General features: G+C 45.0%; 2 long non-coding RNA genes across 2 annotated transcripts; both read left to right on the top strand.

The window, feature by feature from the left end:
* The first annotated feature begins 1,569 nt into the window (after positions 1-1,569).
* LOC119373915 (uncharacterized) lies at positions 1,570-10,552 on the top strand. Its single transcript, XR_005180016.2, has 3 exons — positions 1,570-1,733; positions 5,047-5,198; positions 10,480-10,552. It is a non-coding gene; the product is annotated as an uncharacterized LOC119373915 (long non-coding RNA).
* A 941-nt stretch (positions 10,553-11,493) lies between these two features.
* LOC125760404 (uncharacterized) lies at positions 11,494-15,065 on the top strand. The gene is made up of 2 exons (XR_007417979.1): positions 11,494-11,577; positions 14,616-15,065. It is a non-coding gene; the product is annotated as an uncharacterized LOC125760404 (long non-coding RNA).
* The last annotated feature ends 5,608 nt before the right edge of the window (positions 15,066-20,673 follow it).

Raw genomic sequence — 20,673 nt, 5'->3', positions numbered from 1 at the left:
TGTTTTTCTACTGTGTCCTTGTTTTCTCGTCTCCGCGCACTTTGATATACGCCGTCATGAACGCAAGACAAAATCGGGTTTTGTTCCCATGTATAGACCCGGTTGCAGACACACCACCGCATATATCAGGCAAAACTTTCATATTTTAGTTGAGGAAGACATCGTAATAAATTGCGCATGTCCAAGTGTTTATAACCTTGAAATAGGACGGAAAATTATCTCTAAATGCACTTAGTCACGTTATTTTTGTAACGTTAGCTACACTTGATTAGCCGGAGCCGATTTCGCGTGGATCGTCATGAGCCGTGCTGCGCATGCGCGAGGATCAGTGTGGAGCCGGCATCCACGCGCTCTCCCCCACCGCCGCGCGCGGCTCGCCGCTGCTGGTGGCGGAGAGCGGGAGTGGGGTCGTAGTGGGGCAGACAGACTGGCGCTGGCGCACGCGACTCGCCGCTACTGCTCTGCGCATTCGAGAGGGGGGACGTCGTAGCCATGGCGCGCGCAGCTATTCGCCGTCGCTTTGCGGTCGCCGTCTGACAATGCGCTGGTGCCGCTTGATAGCGCCTCTGACTGGCGTTTGCAGGTGGGTAACGCCATGGAGAAGGAGAGCGCGAATGCTGCTCAACGGCGCAGAAGAGCCGAGAAGCTTATCTCATCGGATCCCGAAGTAGTTGCCTGGCAATTAGCGGTTCAGCGTACGAAGAACGAAGAAGCAACCTGACGTTGAGCAAAAATAAATATGCATGTGCCACATAATACGTATACCGAGTGTGTGTCATCGGAGCAGCAGTAAACATGAGAATCAAGCTAATCGTTGCCAATCTGGAAAGCTCAGAATAATCAGCTGAACCTTTGCTAACGCTACGTATATCCTGGCATAGCCGAGCTAAGCCACTGCAATTTTTTTAGAACATTGTTTTAATGTGTGATCTAAAACGAGGGAAGAAAATAGAAGTTTAAATATCCACCAGTCATGAAAGTGGAGGCACAGCAGATAACTAAGTTTGTAGTTATCTGCTGGCCAAACAAGACGGTCCTAACAGACCTGTCCAAAGACTCCAAACAAAACGAATCGTCGCAAAACGAGAAGGCAGCTTTTTAGACAAACAAGCAAGACGGAGTATTGACCTCTCGTCTGGTCTCGCGAGACAAGAAATATCCCACGGGATACAGTCGCCTCCCCTTATCCGCTTTCCTGCGACAGCCTATGTGCAAATTAAGACTTGTGCAATCTGCTTTTAGCTAACGCAATAGTACATGGCGTGGAGCGGCCAAAAGCTACCTATCTCCAAGGCCTTGACCGGTGTCATCTAAGGTTTCACCACTCCTCGTCCTCTTTCGGTGTAACTTAGAACTCAAGCTGCAAACGCAGCACGTGTCGCAACGTCCTCTCTGTTTTCGGTGGATATAAGTTCGTTTGCTAAGAAGCCTATGGGTGTTTGGGTCAGCGTCCTTGCAACATACGCGATGTCTAGATTCTTGGATGCCCCCCCCCCCCTCTTCCCCTCTTCCTCTCTCTCTCTCTCTGTCACGCCAGACATCTAGAGCCACAGCATAACAACACGTGGCACACCGTCTAGTAACGACATTTTGTTCTCGGCAAGCTTCGGAGACCGGTCAGCTGCTGTTCGAAGATGGCTTTGCTGAAACTTGCTCTCTGTATTCTCCTATATGCGTTGGTAGCCGCAAATCCTCCCGCAAATCGCCACCGTGGAAATGCGGACAGCGTGAGGGTGAGTGGTCACTCGCGGTTACCACGGTAACCAAGGCTTACTGTAAACGAAGCACGAGAAGGTGAACCGAGAAGCATGCTTTTTCTTCTTTTGCTGGAATAACTATACGAAGCCGAAAAGTCAGCCAGCAAATGTGGGTGAAATGTCATTGTGGCCGAGGGCAAAAACGTGAAGCTGCGAGGGAGATTTCGTTTAGTCCGTTTTACGAAAGTGCGACTTATTCGTGTATGCTTGTTGGTTTTTTTCCCAGTGACCGCGTTTTACCAGCTGCAGAACCGCTACACGCGCGTTATTGCTGGCCGCAAGAATCGCGTTTACGAATTCGATCGAACCTTCTCCAATGTCATCGCTCGAGGATACATCTGAGAATATGCTCGCGATGAACACGCCAACCGCTGGTAGTGATTTTACTTTGGGAACACTGGTTATTCATTCATCACTTGTTGTTTCATACTTCGAAGTAGTGGGAATATAGTCTATACAAAAACAATGTTTGAGGCTCGTGTACTTAGATTTAGGTGCACGTTAAAGAACCCCAGGTGGTCGAAGTCTCCGGAGCGCTCCACTACGGTGTCTGTCATAATTAAATCGGGGTTTTGGGACGTTAAACCCCAGATACGATTATATTATCTTTACAAAAACATGTCAAGACGCGTTCGTGCGCACCCAATAAGCAATTTTTCCGTTCCCGGTATAAAAAAAGTAAACATAAGAATACAGACGTTTATTTTCTTTTTGAGCGCAGTCGTCACAAGTTCTTCAGTTAGTGTTGTTGTTTATAGCACCAGGCAATGTGCATTGTGGTCACATCGATGATAAGTTGTGCATAAAACGGCAAACTGAGTAGTCTATGAAATTTTGAAGACCACATCGTTTTTGGTCATTTTTTTTTTTGCAGATAATGTTGAATGATAGCATCCAAGAAAATATTTTAAGCTATTATTTTCACATTCGCTACAGCGTCTTCACTTACTAACGCGCAGGGCAGCTTTCTGGACGCTGAAGGAAACGTTAAAACAAAAAGCAGGTACATTCAGTTCGTTGCAATAAGCGGTATGCTGTTGATGTATACTTATAAGAATGTTTTGTACCCATGATACTACGGCGGTATTGCTACCTTTCCGAAGCCACGGCAACTAGTTCGAACGTATAGATGCAATAAAACTGAATGAGGAAAGCGGTACCTAATGAAAACATCGACCCAAAAGTGTTTTATTATGCGCTTAGAAACCAAGTTATACGTGTCAATGTGGCAACTATTTGGCAATTTTTACAGCGAAAGCTGTTATGAGATCATTTCACCGGCCGTTTTTGGCGCCGTAGTTGTCCGCCGCCGCCGCCGCCGGTGTCCGTAACCAGTATCGCTCGAAATAAGAAAAAAAAAACGAAATAAGAAAAAAACTCCAGGATGGAACGAGGTTCGAACCTGGGGCCTCTGCGTGGGAGCCCAGTATTCAACCTCTGAGCCGTGCCGGTGCTTGAAACTGCTTTGCAAAAAGGTCCTATACAGGCTTCATGTCGGAAAGGAACCACATTAGCATATGCAATATAGCGTGGTAGAAGAGTAAAATAAGCACCAAGCGTCGCACAACGCGAATTCTGTAACCAGGCGTCACACAATGCGAATTGCGCAACGAGTAGGTTGTTGAATGCTTCCAACCCATTACAAAGGACTCTGCCATAATTCTTCATCGTCATCAGGCACAGCATCAACAAAGTGCGCATAATGCCTTACGTGCGTATGGTAGGTACCAACGCTCTCCGTAGAATGACGAAAAATGGCACAGTGCCTGCTGCCCTACTTCTCAAAAATTACAATGATTTATAGCGTAGTGGGTTCCTCACAAGTGCACTTGTATTGGTTGCCAAGGAAGCCCATAAGCGCATGATCCACTTCCTCGGGGTCTCAGTAAAATTACACTGATTTATAGCGTAGTGGGTTCCTCGCAAGTGCACATGTATTGGTTGCCAAGGAAGCCCATAAGCGCATGATCCATTTCCTCGGGGTCTCAGTAAAGTTCTTCGCCCCCACCCCGTCTCTCTCCCACGTCAACGTATGTTATACAGCATGACGGGAGAGGGAAATAGTGACCGGGCGTCACCCAATGCCAATTACATAACTGGTGGGCCGTTTAAAGATTCCAACCCATTACAAAGGGATGAGCCATAATTCTTCATCGTCATCAGTCGTCGCGTCAACAAAGTGCACATGATGCCTTACTGACGTGTAGCTGGTGCCTCGCTTCTCCGCAGAATGACGAACAATGGCTCAGTAGGTGCTTCCCAACTTCACAAAAAATGTGATTTATGGCGTAGTGGGTACCTTTCTAGTGTACTTGTTTTGTAGCCCCAAGAGAGCTTAACGGGCTCTAGAAACGCTGCTCTTCCAGCTTTCGCTGTGACTGTGCTGCGGTTTCAGCGCAGGCCTGGCGTTTTTTAATATAAGTTGCATCTCGTATACAAAAGGAAAACTGCCGTTTCTCCCTAGCGTATCGTATAAACACTTAGCGATATATGTTGCCACGCGCGCTTATTTCTGCTATTTTAATGCGATCGGGCTTCACCCACAAAAACCTGTTACAACCACTCGCCGCAGGCTGCATCGCAATGTTGGGGAAACTTCGTGATCGTGTCAGACAGACTGTCCTGTTGAGATTACGCGCAGGAAACGAGTAACCGAGTTTATTCTAGAGCTAGCGCGAGCACCAGTGATAACGCTTGAAGGTGCGATCACTGACGTGTAAAAGACGACGCATTCCGCCGACGATCACTGTCAACGGCCGACGACTGTGATCGCCGCTATCGGTGTAGAGCGTGTTTTTTTTTTACTTTGGCTTTTTATTTCGTGGGCACAAGTTCGCCCTATAAAGAGTTTCATCTTTAACAGCCCGACTGCCGCCTTCTTCACCGCCACGACCACGTAGCAATATGCGCAGTTTTAACTGCCAGAAACATTTTATTATTCGCGGGTCGCATTTCATTTACACTAAAAAGAATTGGGTGGTTCCCATAAGCAGCATGCATGTACGGCTTTTGAAAGAAAGGATAGGACAGCCTCAAATATCGCAGTACTTCATGCGAAAAACAAGAAAGCTGCTCCTCAAAAATATTTGTTTTCTAGCGATTAAGATATCTTAATTTTTTTGTGTTCGACGTGATACATTATTATTTCATACTATATACTTTCCCTGTGTTCCGTATTGTTTGGCCGTTCAGCCGGGCTAATATAAATCGGGACGATTCCTAAGCCGCCATTTCGTTTCCAAGAACTCCTGGTACTTCGCTGCCTTCATCTCTTCTTCTGCTATTACAGATGTTCGCTGCTTTTCCCCATGCCGTTGCCGTGTTCACAACCCAAAACGACACTTCTTTTAAGTGTCTCAGTGCAACGAGAAGGAACTTTAACCCGCGAGAAAGGACGGTTACCTACGTTTGGCACTTCAAAAATCACACTGGCCATCAAAGGTATGTAAATTAAAGCGTCATGCCGTGACTTTTTCTTCTGCGTGGAGAAAGCAGTTATCGCAAAGCTAAAGTTACCAAGTCTCGGTGAATGTTTACGCCGATGCTGCACTTAGGCAACTATAGATGTGGTACATCTGTATACTCATAAGTTATTTAGTTAATTCTCTTGTATTACGTGCCAAAACCATGACATGATTATGGGGCACGTTGCTGTAAGGTACGCCTTAAATTCTTTTCACCACTTGGTGTTCCTTAAAAAGGCGCACCCAAATCTAAGTACGAGACACAAATATCGTCAAGGCAAATATAGCAAATAGTTTTAATATTTCGGGTAGAGTTTGCATGGCTCTTCAGTAACGCCTGAAAACTGATTACGGCTGTTGCCTAAGCCATGTTTCGTGAACAAGTAGTTGTGAATGGGAATGCGGTGTTTTGTGAATGGTAGTTATGCGGCACGTGCGCCTGTAGATATTTCTATGCAAAATGCGGAAGCACTCACTCGTTCATAGCACTCTGGTCACACAACTAACTCCTAAACCTTCGACTATGGCGTTCATGTCTTCGTGCTACATTTGGATGCGAAACTGCACCAGCCAGAACAACAAGCAATGAAGCACATTAACAATGAGCAAACTTATCTCATGCGCAATTCATAGTACGCCATTAGCAGGGATGACCTTTGAACGAGAAAGATAATCATATAAAAGTGGTGAAAAAAAGAGTCATGTTTTTCGCAGTACGCATAGTTGCAGGCTGTCCTATGCACGGTTCATATGATATTTTATTCATATAGCATGATGTAGACCACAGTGTTATAAAATTTTCAGATACACCGGTTTATTAAATTGCTCTGGCTGTATTGACAACCACACATGCAGCAGTATCGAACATGAATCAGTAATTGTTGTGAGGCCACGGACTTCTCTTTTCAAAGAAACTAGTATATGACCACACGCTCAAAACGTCCTTACATAGAACAAGCTACACTCAATCGCTGCAAAACAATGTACGTCATATTTCGTCCAATAATTACGCCTGTCACACATAAAATGACCCCGCGCATCACATAAGAAAGTAAAACAAATAATTCTGTGTGTATCACTGAACGAAGATTTACATGGTACGTTGAGAACAATTATTAGTTCGAATGACTGCCACGAACTGCCAGGCAACTGCACAGAAGAATTTATGTCATTCCTGGATGCATCAGTGAAAGAATTTACAACTCGCTCTTTTTTTTCTATTTAGGGCTTTGTTACAACGTGTTAGTAAGTGAGTAGGGGGGACAACAACTAAAAATATTACGACAGATTGACTGTGCTGCAACACTGTACTGCACTATTATTAAAATTTCCATGGACGTACTGACTACCTGCGCATGTTTATTAAAGCGAAGGCGTGATGCGTCCGTGTTGGCGGCTCTGGCCTTGGTTTTGACCTGAAGAGCGCTCGCGAAAACTGCTCAGCGCAGAACGCAGCTGATTCCTTCTCTCTAAGCGCTTCGCCGCAGCGAAAGAGATGATGCTGCACACAAAGCCGGTGAGCGCGCTCTGCGCACTTACATCATAGTCGGATTGGCGGTGGTTGCGACGGCAGCCGCGGCGGTGGCGCCGTTTGGCGGAGAAGAGGCGGGCTATGGAGGAGCGTGCGCAGCGTCGATACGTTGCTTTCGCAAGGTCGTCTCAGTGCCGCGCACGTACTTCCCGCTGAGGCTCCATGTGTCTAGCAAAAAGTCTGACTCCAGTCTTATAGCCTAATGCTTTAACCAAGCATAGTCAGGCTTCCGGCTTCTTGCGTTACATGAGCGTACCACCTGCCAAACTTTTTTTTTACAGCGAAAGCTGTTATGAGATCATTTCAGCGGCCCTTTTTGGCACCGCCACCGCCGGTGTCCGTAACCACTATCGCTCGAAATAAGAAAAAAAAAATCCACAGCATATCCACGGGGTGAATGATGATGAGTGGGGCGAAGCTCTCGTACGGCAGGATCATGGCGGCGGCGTCGCGCAGCTTCACGCCCAGTACATCATCAACGACGTGAGATCGGGCCGGTTTATACTAAAGGGTCGATGAGAGTCGTGGCGACTTGCAGCTCACTTTAATTTTACATGTACGCTGTGAATTTTTATTGTTTAATCACGCACAGGAGAAATCTCACCAGACACTACCTTAGAGGTAAACAATGACTGCTAATGGGGAATGAGAGACAGAAGAAGTCGGCTTTTAGCTAACACTTACACTTCAACATCTACTAACGTTTCCTACTGGAACATGCCAATGGCTGCTAATAGGGAATGAGAGACAGAAGAAGTCGGCTTTTAGTTAACGCGCACGCTGCGAATTTTTTATTGTTCAACAACGCACAGGAGAAATCTTCCACCGGCACCACCTTGGAGGTCAAGATCTGGTACTAGCGTTAAGACTGGTTACACACTACATACAGGGGATGAACGGGTGCCGCTATAAGGAGCTTCGCCCCTAAAAAAACGAAATAAGAAAAAAAATTCCAGGATGGAACGAGGTTCGAACCTGGGCCCTCAGCGTGGGAGCCCTGTATTCAACCTCTGAGCCATGCCGGCGCTTGAAACTGCTTTGCAAAAAAGACCCTATACAGGCTTCATGTCGGGAAGGAACCACGTTAACATATGCAATATAGCGTGGTAGAAGAGTAAAATAAGCACCAAGCGTCGCACAACGCGAATTCTGTAACCAGGCGTCACACAATGCGAATTGCGCAACGAGTAGGTTGTTGAATGCTTCCAACCCATTACAAAGGGCTCCGCCATAAATCTTCATCGTCATCAGGCACAGCATCAACAAAGTGCGCATAATGCCTTACATGCGTTTAGCCGGTACCACGGCTCTCCGTAGAATGACGAAAAATGGCACACTGCCTGCTTCCCTACTTCTCAAAAACTACAATGATTCATAGTGTAGTAAGTTCCTCGCAAGTGCATTTGTATTGGTTGCCAAGGAAGCCCATAAGCGCATGATCCATTTCCTCGGGGTCTCAGTAAAGTTCTTCGACTCCCCCTTCCCTCTCTCCCACTTCAACGTATGTTATACAGCATGGCGGAAGAGGGAAATAGCGACCGGCCGTCACCCAATGAAAATTGCATAACTGGTGGACCGTTTATAGCTTCCAACCCATTACAAAGGGCTGAGCCATAATTCTTCATCGTCATCAGTCGTCGCGTCAGCAAAGTGCACATAATGCCTTACCAACGTGTAGCTGGTGCCTCGCTTCTCCGCAGAATGAAGAATGATGGCTTAGTAGGTGCTTCCCAACTTCACAAAAATTATGATTTATGACATAGTGGGTACCTTGCTAGTGTACTTGTATTAGTAGCCCCAAGAGAGCTTACAACGGTCTCTAGAAACGCCGCTCTTCCAGCTTTCGCTGTGACTGTGCTGCGGTTTCAGCGCAGGCCTGGCGTTTTCTTGCATTGTCATAAAATCGTTTTTCGATGCCGATGAAAAGATTATTTTTCTTGAAACCTTACTCTACCTCGTGACATTCAGCAGAATTGTTCTGTCATTTGCATGGAATGTTGAAAGCCAGGCACAGTAAGCTATAAACTGCTCAAATAGGTGCTGAAGAATAAGCTGCGCATATGAAGACAAATTAGTAAGCGTCACAAGCCAGATGGCATTTGCAACTATTGCTAAAAACAAGGCAAATGAACAGAAAAGGAAATGTTCAATAACAGCGAGTGGCATGACGTAGACTTCAGGGTTAACCTAAACGTTGAAAAGTCTATGCGATAAAATTTCGTTGGAGAAAATGATTTATCCATAACCAAGATGAATGTTGCTGAGGCCCTATGTTTATAATGAGGATATCCTTGATAATTTTCAAAGGTTATGGGTGAGCTTGTTGGTAAGGCTTTACGGCTTCGAAACAGCGCGAAAAACACGAGGACACAGAAAGGAGCAGACAGGACCAGTGTCCTGTCTGCTCCTTTCAGTGTCCTCGTATTTTTCGCGCTGTTTCGAACCCATAAGTATTCTTGATACGCATGTCATGTACGAGTGCGTCGTTCAAACGAGTGCGTCGACAGGCTAAGAGGTTTGTCATTCGCATTAGGGGCGTTTTGCTTGTGTCTCTTTTATTACTGGGTGTTTATCGGCCAAGAAAATAAACAAAATATATCAATGCTGCCAGAACCACCACTACTACCACTACTTCTAACACTACTGTTAATGCCACTGCTTCCTACTGCGACCGCTTTTGTTACTATAGTATCATTAGTAGGTGTGGTGCAGCATATCACAATAGTGAAATATTAGTGTTAGTATACTGCTGCTACTACTACTACTACTGCTACTACTACTACTACTACTACTACTACTACTACTACTACTACTACTACGGCTACTACTACTACTACTACTACTACTACTACTACTACTACTGCTACTACTACTACTACTACTACTGAAACACTTTACTTATAAGGCATAAAGGTGTATCAGATGCCACTATGATTGTATAAAAATATGTTTCTTGCACTTTCAACAGCGGAGGTGTTTAAAAGCGTACGTGCCACGGGGACAGAATTTTAAGGAAAGAAAAAAAACGAATAAACAGAGCAACAAAAAGAAAGAAACAAACAAAGAGAAAAATAAAGCAGGCAAGAAAGAAAGTAAGAAATTAGAAAATAAGAGAGACAGGAAGAAATACCCTGTGGAAGACATTTTGTTGGGGTAGCAGGAGGAAAATTTGTATTGCCTCGCTTGTACCGAGACAGACCATGCCTACCAATGTGATGCAATCAGCTGCGCCGTTTAACCAGCCTTCGCGACGTTAAGTCAGTGAAGCTGCGCCAATTTTTTCACGGTGTCTACGTAACGCACCCCTCTTTCACGCCTTTTGACCGCAGCCTGGTACTTCACGAATTGGTATCAGGAATAGCCTAAAAACGTCCCAGCTGCTTCGCAAGTGCTAGACCTCGCAAATTAGATACCAAAGAAACGTACCACGCAAAGTTCTTCACTCGAAGACGGCTCATCGAACTTTGCGCTTGCAGTATATTCTAGAAAAAACGTGACTACTTTATTTACACACCGACAATGTTTCATTGTTGAGCTTTGTTTTACTCAGGTCCTTTTTAGTGGTGCCGTCGTTTTGCAGTGCATGAAAATCACATTACACTGTTCCCCACATGGTTTCTTGTAGTATATTATTTATTATCACGGAGTGGTGACAATAACTAATTTCTTAACTGTTGATGCTCTGCATGCAAGTGCATTATTGACCTCACCTACGCTTCCGTTTCAGGAGAGACGTCGTCTTCGACGTGAATTTTTCAGAAACTCCTGGAGAAGGCACCTTTTTCGTGAACAATGGTAAGCTCGTCTTCTTGTCCTAATAGGCTAAGCACGAACTGACAGCAAATATAAATATCGCACGTGGCAAACGAAATATCTTACGACTGTCTAGACCACTGCAACTGTAAAAGAAGTTTCTGAAATTCAATTATTTCAGTACCACATCGTCTAAGCAACTTCATCACTTGACTAATATAGGAACTACTTTGCCTACTGAAGCGTCCTCACGAACCACCCCAGCAACGACGACGCCAACGGCGACGATTGGAACAATTCGATCGGAATATCCGTGAAATTCGTATATCAATAGCCAAAGCCACGATATCAGTGTATTGTAAGTGCACGCACAATTAGGGGACTCGTAGTTAAGTCAGAGGATCTGGGGTACTTTACCAGGCACCTTAACCTAAGTAGATGGCATTTGTTACATTTCACCCGCGTCGAAATGCAGCCCGCGTGGCCTGTGGGTGAACCCGCGTCCGTGGGCTTAACAGCGCAACATTTCAGCTGCTAAACTACTTCGGCCGGTGGCAATATAATTGCAAGCGCAGTAAAAGCAGGTCTTGCTATGCTTATGCTAAGTCTCGGTGTCCGTTGTTTATCTGAACAGCGTGTATTCATTCAATTTCACAAATCCTTCGTGAACAAGCTACCCATTAATATTAGAGGAAGATCAGCAGTGACCGTGAGCGCTGCTTTTCGGCATCTCGCTAGTGGAAGAAAGTTCTCGTTCTCAACAACCAAGTTGTGCAGTCACTGAAGACACTTCGGTTTGAAGGGCCGTCGTTGTTAACGAGTAGAGCCCTTAGCGATTAGCGCACGATGAATTTGACTGTAGCTCTCACCGTTCGCTTGGCGTTCGTTTCCAAGCCGAAGCAATCAGATACGTGAACGATACGACGCGATTTCAAGCCTCGTGTTTACATGTGTGCCTCGCGCTTTTTTTTTTTCTATCTTTTCAGACAAACTCGTTCTTTTAGGGCTATATACAAGTACTCGGACTACACTACCTGCGCTGTGATCTCATTCCCATATGGAGAGAAAGATCGTAAGTCATTTATTCTTCGATTTTCTATAGCTGCGTATTCATTACCACAAAAAGGTCAGAAAACAAGGGCAACCGGCAAATGTCATATGCTGTTTTACTAGCTCTTGGTCTCCTCTTACCACCTCTGCAGACAGGCGCCGAGGATATAATGAGCCTGTATTAGGAAAGCAAGAAAATTGAGGAGCAAATTTCTTTACATTCATATCGCCATACATTAAACATCATCTCGAAGCCAAAGAAAACAAAGGAAAGATTACTTCTTCTCTTGTGCATGAAATTCTTTAGCTGTGAGTGGGTGGCAAGTATCGCAGTAGTAAGGAAAGCCGAGCTAGTTGGTACGAATGCATTGTGGAATGGCGCGAAACACACAGAGGGACACATCACCTAAAGAAGATTGGCATAAATTACAATGTGGATGTAATGTGTTCCGCCGAAAGCAAACTTATCCGTGTGTGCCCCGCGTTTGAGCATATGTGCAACGAAGGAAGTGATGACTTGGCTAGAAAATGCGTCATGCGCCATACCCTTAAGTTTGTAAAATGCAACAAGAGGGGTGTTGTATACCAATTACCAATGCCATGTGGCCGCACGCATGTCGGACAATCTGGACGTTGCGTAAACGTTCGACTTCGTGAACACCATTCTTCCTAGAAATGCGGGCCAAGTAGCCACCTGTCCTTTCACTGCGCAGAGTGAAAACGTACCCCGTGTTTTGATGACGCAACTGTATTATTTAAGCACGGCGATCAAACAGCTAGAGAGGTAGCCGATGCTTTTTTTTTTCATTGCAAGGTTAGAAGATAAGTGCATAGGCCACCTATCTTTATCCCTGTCGGAAAAGGAACTAGGTTTGCTGGTCTGAGGGCTGTAAGTGGGAAGGTGAAATGTTGATTATGCTTTGCTGTCAGACGGAGTCATCGCGCATGACCAATTGTTTGTACGTATATATGTTGTCTTTCCAAAAAAATAAACGTCAGCTGAAAGTTCGCGCGTGTGTCGTCACTTTTGCCTGTGTCCCTGTGTGTGTTTTTTGCGCTATTCCACAATGGCAAGTATTGTAATGAAGCTTAATAAAAGGTAAAAGATGAAGGTGGTACAGGCTTACGCGCCTACATCCATATATGGTGACCATTTAGTTGAAAGCTTGTATGAGCACGTGGAATCAGCAAAGAGCAAGCTAAAACCCCGTACACGGTGTACTGATGGGCGACATTAACGCCAAGGTTGGAAAGAAGCAGGCTGGACACCAGGCCGTGGAGAAATATGGCACCGGTTCTAGAAATACGAGAGGAGAGTTATTAATAGAGTTTGCCGAACGCAATAAGTTACGGATCTTGAACACCTTCTACCGAAAACGGGCGAACCGCAAGTGGACCTGGAGGAAAAATAAGGAGAAAAAAAATTACAGCATATCCACGGGTGAATGAAGAGCTTGGGCGAAGCTCCTGAAGCAATCGTGTGTACACCGTGAAATGTTCAGTGGTTTCGCCCAGCAGTAATCAAAGCGATACGCCGCTTTGATTATTTTTCCTTTTTCCTTCTTTTTTATTTTTCTATTTTTTATTTTTTTAATATTTTTTATTTATTTTCATTTTTTATTTTTTATGTTATTTTATTTTTAATGTTTTAATTTTTTTTTCTTCTATCTCTATGGGACAGCGCCATCTATTATACTGTTCGGGAGATACTGCCGCGGTTACGCCTGACATGGGACAAGGTTAGGCTAAGAGGAGCTACGCCCCTAAAAATGATTTCCCCTGAGATTTCTTTGGCTTCATAATGGCTAGCTTCAGGGGTCGGCGGTCAAATTGGAGATGATTGTCAACTCGAGTCTATGGTCAGCTTGAACCGGTTTCGCATGACTTGCTTCGCCAACGATTCACACCATAGGGAAACAAGCCTCAAGCTTGTGTGAGGACTAGTACCCTGTCTGTAGCCGCTCTTACGAGAGGCGGCAGAAGGTGACTTGGTTTCTCTTTGGGGCAATTACGCCGCGATTTGTTCGTCAACTGCAAAGGTGACCCGTTTCAACTTCAAGTGACTACTTATAGGAACCGCAAAGAGACTACTTGCATCCAAAAATTTCTATGCGCTCCGCTAACGTGATAAAAACATAGCTAGTATAATGAACTAAAATATCTGCGCGGGGAGAGGTACTGCTCTATATTCCGACGCCTGTGCACGCAACTCAGAGCAGCGTTCGTTCTTGCTGACGCAGGAGAAGCCGGCATCACGTTGGCGCGTTCTGCAAATGTTACGAGTCTACGCGGTATGCTGATACCGCGTGCGTGGAAGGCGTGAAAGCAGCGATGGCTGAGAACAAAAGCAATCCTGACGGTTTGGTTTTATCACGCTTTAAAGACTGTACGCCGCATTTACGGCGTGCGCGCTCAATGTGGCGGCTCAGTGATAGACACCATTCGCATAGATCACCTTTGACAAGATATTCTTCGGAGGAAGAGCTGTCTGGCGTGCGGAGACCTGCTGGCCACGCCCAACGCCCCTTAAAAGCCGTGTTGAATGTTCTTTCTGATACAGGCTTAGAAGCTTGCACCTTGAACATGCGCTATGTGAAGGCTGGTGTTCGTGGTACATCCATAATGCACATGCTCCCATAAAAGAACGTGTGAACCCTTCTCCAACTTTGCTTCTCCACTTACGTTTGGGCAGTCGGTTCAAAAATCCAACAAGGACACACATGAAGAGCTACAGCGAAAATGCGCTTGTTCCTGGCGTTATTTGTTTATGTCGATTGAATTTTCGCGCTGTCTGCCATTATGAATTCGTTGCAACAAGGCCTGCTAAAGTCTCTGTAAAGTTACATTTTCCCTTAGTGCGTCGAGGAGTAGCAAACTGGAGACTGGAATACCAAGCCGACCCCTGCTCCTTTCTCTTGAGTGAATACAACATCTTCCACGAGAATACGTATCAGCGTTACTTATGTTGTACGGTACAAGACGGGAAATCTATTACGATGTATGAGTCTACTGATTCTGAGTACGTGCATAACTGTGCACTTTTCCTTCTTCTTCCTGCAGATTGCACAATGTGGGTGAAAAGGTCTCGAGTGCACAACGTTCCCCAGCACTGCTTGGACAAATACGAGGAGATCTGCGACCTCGGAATACATCTAGTCGACAGAGACATCTGCAGAGACGATGACGACTAATGAGGCGCCACCGAGCGCCTTCTGACCTACAGCACATCCTGCAGACGCTATTAAACGTTCTACCACACGGAGCATGATATACGCGCCTACTAAAGCATACTATCCTCCAAATCCGTACGCAAGCGACGGAGGAACGGGCCACCAACCTCACGATACGCGCAGGTGTGCACGTTTCAATGCAAGTAGCACGGTGTTTCCGCAGCCCAATCATCGGATGCGTTCGTGTTTGTGCGGGCGTATGGTCTCTTCTAAGGTTTAGTATGGATGTTATTTGTTTTGAGTTACTGATATTAAAAATGCAGCAGGAATATGAAAATGAGAGGCACGCCAGCTTCGAGTGTACACGTTATTATTGTAAACAAAAAGTTGTACCCAGTTGCACGAGTGTGAACTCTGAAGAAATTGGTTGTGCTGTGTCTGCGTTCTAGACGTTCAGTGTCGGATATTTAAGGGGTGGGTGCGGCCTGGGCGGCACAGGTGAGCGCACTCGGACCTCCTAACCGAACGGAATTCATGGCGGGAAAGACCGTCTGAAATGCGCTCTTTTTTCTCCTTTCATTCTCTTTTCTCACCACCTGGCGCGTGCTTCTTGGCTCGCTCCAAGCGACGTCGCCTTCCTCCAGGGTTGCCAATGGTGGCTACTTTTCGCCCAATTGGCGAATTTGAGAGGCTCGTGGCAACCTAAAATTATGAATGGCGACATGGCGAATTTTTGGCGATTTTCGGCTTAGGTCTCCACTAAGTTATGCATCCTAAGCTCAGTGTCTTCTCAACGAATGAGCGGCAACATTCTCTGTATTTTTCTTGGTTTTAGACCCACGAGTTCAATGTGCACGTTACGCGTCATTCGGTGTGTATCCCCTCAATTCTTCTAGATACAGGAGGTACTGCAGCGGCTCCTAGCGACATTCTAGCAACATGTAAGTCAGGAGACTGCCTTGCGTACCACGAGGCGGCAGCGTTTTACTATAAGTTTAAGGCTTTAGGTGCCTTAAGCTTCTCTAAAGTTTCGCTTCTGAAGGGGCTAGACGACAGGTTGGCCGCGTCTTCCGACCATTTGTTCCGCCAGAGCTCCAACTGTTCTGAATAGCTTGGCGACTTATTCACTGTTTCAGTTCCCCCAATTCAGCTCGTAAAGACCGTTTTGGAATAGCGAAGAGAGGCGGATACGCGGCTATTTGTGCAATAAAAATATATTTATTGAGGCATTTTCCACTGTTCTCGGTGAGCGTGTGCAATGAAAACAATTAATATATAACATTTTACCTTATCTACTTGTTCATTATTAACGCATCGGATTAACGCGTGTAGATATAAGTGACTATAAGAAAGGGTCGGTGGCGTCCGGTATCATATTAGTTCACACTGAAAAGGTGTAAGACTCACTAATGATCGGTTCCTGTAAGAATTCTGTCGTGTTACCTCCAATAAACCTTTTAATCCTTTTAATTCATATAAGGGTACGTAAAGCTGTCCACAAAGAACGATTTCACAGTTTTCGCCCAAGGTTTACCACACTTTTACCTTTGAAACGAGCGGACAGGGATGGAAGGATATCATGAGCGTTTCATTCATTCACCCTTGCGCCACCACGCACATCTTGGGGCTACTCAGAGAAGCAGCACCATGTACTCCCATGGTGAAGCGGGCGATACGACTGGCATTGAGAAACGTCAATATAATTTAAGGGTCTAGGATGGTACTGTATTCTACGGGACTATACATGAGTGGAAATTTTTATTACTCTAGGTATGCCGCACATATCTATAAAATGGCGACTTGTTTGGCGAAATTTGTGAAAAATGGTGACTTTTGGCTGACTTTTTGCTCGTCGTTTGGCGACATTTAGTCGAAAGTCAGTGGCAACCCTGCCTTCCTCCTCCTCCCCGGGCTCAGTTTTGTGAAGCGGTGGCGCCCTCTTTTGATCCAGCGGAGAAGCTGCGGGGAATTGCCATATGGATCCGAGCTACGAACGTGACATCAAGGAAAACGGACAAGGCAAGCTCCTAAACACCTCCGCCGTTAAAACTGCATCAGCTGTCACATCAGCGCCGTTCAACTGTATGACTGTGAGGGTCTGCTTGCGTACAATAAGTCGCCCAATCGGCTTCAGCGTGTTACCATGCCGACGACCTTGTTAACAACCCTAAGCGAACCAGCGGCGACTCCCAGCATCTCGGCTCGAAAACGAAGCAGCAGCAACTTAGTTTAAGCACACGTACGGCAAGCGTGGATTCGCACAGCTTGCCGCTTCCGGCGCCACACTAGACATCCCCGCCGCCTGCGCCTTTCACCCTCGCGATACACTGAGGACGGGCTCGTACGGCTTCGCAGATGCGTGGCCAGGCGCGCAAAATCCGCCCCGTGTGGTTGGGCCTTAATTTTCTTATGTATACAAAAGACCGTACCGATTTTCGGCGACGACAGTGGTCTGTTACTATATTGATGTAAACCTACCATACTGATGCATCGGCAGCGTGCGCCATATCCATGCTTTTTAAGGCTAATTGTGGTAAACGAAACAGAAATAATATAATGGTATTGTTATTAGAACATAATCTACGTAGTCTAACAGGTCGTAAGCGTCGGTATATGGGGCATACATAAAATCAAGAACGAAAATACAATGTGGTAGAAAAAGTACTAGCCATAAGCGGTATATAAAATCATCGTATTATAAACTTATGAACCGCAGAGTGAATCCCCCACAAGACTACAGTTAACATAGTGAACGAGCAATCGAACTATAGTTGATGTTACGAGGGATAATACGAATATCCAACACAGCACAAGTACAATTGCCACGGATAATTTCAAAACGAAATCACAGTCTTAATTATAAAAAAAAGCAATGACTGCCTTTACATAGAAAATTACACGTCTATAAATGTACCTTGGTAACACAAGCAGCCCTGTTTACAAAGATCACTCAGGTTTAGAGCCGCACGATCGCTTGAAAAAATAACGGAAGAAAAATAACGGAAGCAATACAGAATATTTGAGTTTGAGCGTATACAGGTGAACTGACTTTTCCCATTTGAACTTGTCATACAAAACTTGTGTACATATGAACCTATTAGACGTATATGAACTGCCATGTGATGTTCGGCTGTGCGTATTTTGTACATATGAACCTATTAGACGTTTTAGAGGTTTATGAACTGCCATGTGATGTTCGGCTGTGCGTATTTTCCTGTGTTCTACTGTATTGCATTTTGTGCCCTTATTAATCTTGTTACTACATATTCTGTATTCTAAGCGAGAAGGGGTAGCCGGTGCCACTATAATGGCACCAACCTCTCCTATTCCATCATTTCAATAAAAAAAAAAACGCGGACTACATGTATAAGCGACAAAAAAAAACGTATGTGCGCTCGTCTCATTTATTTGAAAAAAAAAACGCGGCTTTCACTCTAATATTGCAGCTGTGGCTGCGTCACCATGAGTTGCCGCAACAGCATTCTGCATTGCACGTTTTGCAAGCGAGGATGGGAAAATAAATGGGGCCGTCACCAGTGCTGTCATTCGCTTTAGCCACCATTCTGCGCACGCAATTATCATCGGCATCCCTAATAAGTTGAGGAGAGCTGGGTATACTTACAATGTTGTTAGTACAAACAATAAGAACGATCCCAGCATCGCCCGTTGTATAACTCCTTGTTTTGACTTCAGCTTTGATGATGCGGTGTTATTATATGCCAAATTTGATACCGGGGACTCAATTAGTCTTGAACTGGCACTAGTGCAAGTCCCTTTGCCCTATATCTGGACAGTTCCTCCGGTAGGATATTGTGTTCCACGTTGTCAAAATGTTTAAGTCAAGAAAAAAAACCAAGCGTGAACTTCTCCCTATGCTTGTAAGTATGCTATTTTCAATACGGCATAACGCATTTTCAGTTGGTCTGTTTTTTTTTTAACCGCATTGGCTACTACAAGACATTTTGTGTTTGTCAGAAAAAGAAATCGGCTTTCGGCTAACCACAGTTCCAAAGATTTTCGTTCATAATGGTTAGCACCAATATCGGTTGGCAACCTGATAAATCATATCTACGGTGACGTTTAAATATAGCTGTTAGTCCTGCTACCTTAATTTGGCGCAGTTGAAACAAGTCATATACGTTGTTTCGACTTTTTTATAAATAAAAAAACGGCAAGATAAATGCTGTACCCGGAATAGACGAAATTGGTGCGACACAATTAAAACAAGTATGCCACCTTATTTAGCGGACACATTAACAATCTCAGGCTAAAAACCGGTGTTTTCCTGCAGAAACTTAAGGCACCGCCATATAGACTCTGTTTATTATTGTTGGTGATTGAAAATTTACCCTAGCATACTGTGATTTCAGGTAAATAATTAATCACGTGGTACTTGTATCAACCGTTTTGTTCTTCGTTCATTAACATTATGAACATCACCTATGGATATGAACATCACCTATGGAAACCTTTAACAAGTGCGAAGACATGTACTTGAAATTGTGGCGATCAATTATTGTTTGCATTTTTACTCATGTAACGGCCTTTTATTGGGGCTAGTGGTCAAAACAGGAAACAATATAAACAACCCTCGTTCTTGCAGCGGTGAGTGTTCTGTGCTCGCTTATTCTTTTGCGTAGGTTTCAGATATTTTGAATCTATATTTTGCGAGACGTGCCCCATAGGTATTTTTTTCGCCACTCGGAACTATGAGTTCTAACTTATAAGCTATAGGTAAGGCAATGAGCGAGTTTGTTGGTGTGTATTACGAAACAAATATCGGTCCACTTCTTGTCTCTTACTCGCTCATTCTTTCTCTGCACAGCGGCACAAATCTTACCTTGCTTACTGGCAGCCGTGATTGTCACTGACTGCCGTACAAGTGTGGTTTATAAGGTCCCTTTCAGCTGCGGCCGCTTTTACGTAGGACAGACGGGCCGCTGCATTAATCAGAGATTATTGGAAACTAAGAGATTGCTAACCGGAGGATCACCTTCTAATCTATCTTTACATTGTCGAGAGTGCAAGTGCACGCAAAAGTTCGACGAACGTGCTGTGTTGTACCGGCATAGAAATGAAGAAACGCGCCTGATGATTGAAGCATGGCATATCGAGAATAGTGGTAGCGCATGCGTGAGCCAACCGTCGATTAGCCTGCATAAAGATGAAATCAAATGCCTTAACAGTTATCTTCCACGTAGACCCTCACGCGTGCCGGATTGATAGGTTCGCCTATTGCATGGGCATGCGCAGGTAAGTTTTCGTGCCTTCTTTCTTTTCCGCCGTTGTGCGTCTCCTCAACTGTTGGTCGGCGTTTGTGGTGTCCTGATTTCTTTCTTGTGTCCGTGTTTGCACGCCCTGTCTTTTTAGAATGCATGTCATGTGGCATGATTTACAGGACGTGACCTTAGGGCGCTCGCGCTCCGTTTAATTGAATGGATATATACCAAATTGGTGTGGCGAGACATTTTTGTACGACGAACATAAATGACAGGTGGTAACATGAAAATCATGAAATGCATCTCATGTGCGGCGTGACTTACATGCAACGCTCATGGTGCGCTCGCGCCATTTTGCTTGTTACACACCAAATTTAGTATTGTGCGACGTGACTGTATGACGAACATAAATGGCAGGTGGTGACATGAAAATAATAAAATGCGTGTCATGTGCGGCATGATTTACATACCTAATGTAACTGCGCAAAAAACGGACGGGAACACGAAGGGTGGGAAAAGGACAAACAAGCGCAGACTATCAACTGAAGTTTTATTGCCACGCTCATACATGATTTACATGCCACGCTCATAATGTGCTCGCGGCCGTTTCGCTAGCTTGACATATACCAAAACTGGTGTCGCCTAACAGCACTCTATGACAAACATGAGCGACAAGTGGCGACACGAAAATCATGACATGCATGCCATGTGCGGCTTGTTTTGCACGCT

The sequence above is a fragment of the Rhipicephalus sanguineus genome, chromosome 11, assembly GCF_013339695.2.
Source record: "Rhipicephalus sanguineus isolate Rsan-2018 chromosome 11, BIME_Rsan_1.4, whole genome shotgun sequence".
Taxonomy (NCBI): domain Eukaryota; kingdom Metazoa; phylum Arthropoda; class Arachnida; order Ixodida; family Ixodidae; genus Rhipicephalus; species Rhipicephalus sanguineus.
This window is presented reverse-complemented; position numbering and strand designations above follow the sequence as displayed.